Below are 3,692 nucleotides of genomic sequence, written 5' to 3'. Positions count from 1 at the left end.
TGTATATGTTTATCTTAACGATGAGGAAACATTATGGCTTGCATCACGGCATAACAGAAATGGCCACTTCAACCACCATATGACACACCGCAACTACGTAAGTGATGTCACTATAATATGCATCATTTTAATTTAGCTGGAAGTATGCCGTGCCAGCCTGTTTGCAATGCATTCTGATGCCACTGAAGTTCCATCTAATCTTTTACAGTGGAGAAAAGTGTGCACAAATTGTATTTTACTGCCGGTAAGTCACTACAACTGATGCATACTTATAACTATATACAAGATGAATGTGAATTAATCGTACGATATGGTTCCAAATTCCATGGTCAAAATTTTTTGTAAGTTTAATTATCATATTGGCATGCTAAAATTACCAGTTGCCCCTTCATGTTATGACTTTCTTTATTTTTATTCACAAATATCTTAATTTAAATATGTCAGGAGAGTGGAGCTACATGTATAATTATAATTATTTTTGAAAATCTAGGAAATCTCTCGCACACAAAAGGAAAACATATTTGCTCAGTCTACATTTCATAGTGAAATTTGGGATGAAGTTAATGATGTAATGAATATGTTTGAGGAGGGAGAGCTGAAAGGACAGAGTAAAGGCGGCATTCCTAAGCAGCATCATCTCAACCTATTTGCAGGTATAAGACTGCACAATTATTGATAATATTAATAATTGTTATTATTGTATTCATGATAATCGTTTTGACGATTTAACATAAAATTGCCCATCCCTATTTGCAGGTTGCCTCTAGCAATACAGAAGGAGTTATTGGGTTTGGTTATTAATAAGGAGATTTGCTTAAAGGATATGAAAACCAGAGCTGATAATTTTAGGCAGTATGAGATGATGAAGGCATTTGTACGATGCACAAATTCTAGAAATTGGGATGAAGCGATGAGTTTGTATCCCTATTTTATTGACAGGCTTGGTCAGTTTTCAAGATTGACTTTTAGCAAACTATAGCTACCAGATACATTTCTGACATTTTGTCAAGCTGCAATAGACTCAAGACGAGGTACATTTATTGTAATACCAATTGCAACAACTATATTTGAATTTGTCATACTAGGTGAACCGTGTGGAGAAGCTGTCAAAAAGTTTGGAGATTATATTATCACGTTAGTTGAAGGCAGCTTACAAGCATGTTCATCAAGAGCAATCAAGAAAGCAAACACCTCTTACAATGGAGCTCATCTCATTTTAAGCAATATTAGGAAAGTAAGTAGCTACCGCATGCTGTACAGCTGGAAATATTAGTGGGGAATTAAAATTTGTGAGTTTGTGGAAGAATCCAAAATGCAAAATTTGTTGAAATTAATATTTTTAGCTTGCAAATTTTATAATGATAAGATACATGTATAGTGGAATTCATTTTTTTGTTTTTGAGTATTCACAAAAATAAATTCCACACAAAATAAACTTTAGCATTGTGTGTAATTATATGATTAAATTTTTTGTAGGACTGCACTTCTGAATCTCTTGAAAAGATAGTATACAACAGTCGTGAGCTTAATACTTCATTTACTGGAATAAATTTCTTCTCTTTCATTGTCATGGTTGAATTGGCTGATGTTGACATGGTCAAAGAGGCACTCTCAGTTTGTTACAATAAGATTGAAGTTGTTTACATTTATAATGAACTAGCTTCAAAACCAAGTAGGTCAACTCATACACTATTATTGGTGTGATTGCTCTTTGGTGACTGAAGACACCTGTGGGATTTTGATACCAGCTGTGAAACCAATAGTTGTAGCTGTATGGTCACAAATTGAAGACATGCAGCTTCCATTTGAAGAAAGTCTAAATGTCATTGCATACAGTGACAAAGATAACAAGGGCAAAATGTCACCTTTGTTAAAAGAAAAACTAGCGAAAAGGTTTTCTTTTGATGGACAAACAATAGTAGATGCTACTGATACAGGTACATGTACATAATATTGATTAACACTGATGTCCGTCATGTAATAATAGTAATAATAGTAATTACTATACACAAAATGTAGTAATAATTTTGTTCACTAGTCTGTTGTTAAGTAAATGCTGCCACTAGTTTTTTATTATTGTAAATGGTAACCACGGCCATAACAGTCCTCACTATCACAGGTGCCATAAATACCTCCACTTTATAGTATAACCTATGTGTATACAAGTAATAATTATACTGACAAATAACTAATTTCAATATATTCCCTTGAAATTGTACAAATTTGTACACTTAGTTTTAATGCTTGTAATTTTGAAGTACAATTTGGAACAAATTTGTGATTTGGTAAAAAAATGTTATACCTTTCCCATTCTCTTGTTAGGGCCAGGTGATATTCTTAGTGTCGAGAAATTTTGTCATCCTGTATGAAGAACCATTAATTGGACAAGAGATTGAAACAGTTTTAAATAAATAGTTTGACTGGCATTAACTTATATCAAGTGTATAAGATTATAATAATAATTAGTATAATAAAAGCACAGTTTACTTTTAAAAATAAAAGTTAACTTTATAAAATAATGTGTTCATGGCAGTGTGTCCACACCATTCCTCCGGCTCCGCAGATAGTGAAAGTCGGGGCAAGACTCATACCCATAAACATATAAAAAAGACAATTTACTTTATGTATTTACCTTACTTGAAGAGATTAAACTAATGAAGTGAATGAAGGCAAATTGAAGCATAAATACAAAGTTCTGTGGAATTAAAGTAATTATTAAAATTATTAACGTCTCTCACTTGAAGTGAATTTTGGTGGAAGTAGATAGGGTGCTTCGGCAGCACATCATCTTAATCTCATTACAGATCGGTCCGTAAGCTGTGAGATAAGCAGTAATTGCAAACGAAGGAGTCCCCATCAAATAATACTAAGCATGCACATTTGGATGCATCAAAATGGCGTCCAACAACTTGGTGAGTCATTGTGTCAATCAAAAGAACGACAAAAATCATTTCGTAGAAATACAATGCCAAGCCACAATGTGCTAGCGTCCCTCAAGCGCAACAGAATGGTGCAAAAGTTTTATTTTTAGGATAAAAACTCTAGGACTAGTTCTTACTTAACTGTGGAAGGACAAAGCCTAACATTTGGTGCATGCATGCATTCATTTGCCATAAAACTACTTTATGAAAGTTTTTAACTACTTTTTATAAAACTGATGTGTTAACATAAAATACTTATAAAGGATATCTAGACCGTCGAAAAAGCCACAAAGAATTCCTGAAGATTTACACTGGCTCAATGCTTCAGGGATGGCGGCCATTTAGAGGGTGTGCTCATCCAACTCAACCCTGCATACCGAGCGCTAACGCTTGGTAATAAAAATAAGAGTAATAATAACAACGAGACACCAAAGGTGCATGGCCTCGCCCCTAAAGCTGCTTGGGATGTGTTATGCTTAGCTAGCCTCAGCCAGTACATCAATTTTTGAGAAAACTGTTGAAAGATATTCGTTATAAAGCTGGCTGCAGAGGTTTGTCACATTTGCATCCACATGTCTACACCAATGTGTCATCTTCAGATGCTAATTTACACTTACCTTTGTTGCCAGGAAATGTCTTGGATGTATCATATCTTGTCAATATTAAAAAGAAGTTTAGGCATAGAGGTGGTAGAGAAGCTGCATTGAGATCTCTGGAAGAAGATAAATTGGGAAAGCTAGTTTGAAGCATAATCCAAGAAGTTCTGTAAAG

This window comes from Amphimedon queenslandica, unplaced genomic scaffold, assembly GCF_000090795.2.
Source record: "Amphimedon queenslandica unplaced genomic scaffold, v1.1 AMPQUscaffold_13400, whole genome shotgun sequence".
Classification (NCBI taxonomy): domain Eukaryota; kingdom Metazoa; phylum Porifera; class Demospongiae; order Haplosclerida; family Niphatidae; genus Amphimedon; species Amphimedon queenslandica.
This window is presented reverse-complemented; position numbering follows the sequence as displayed.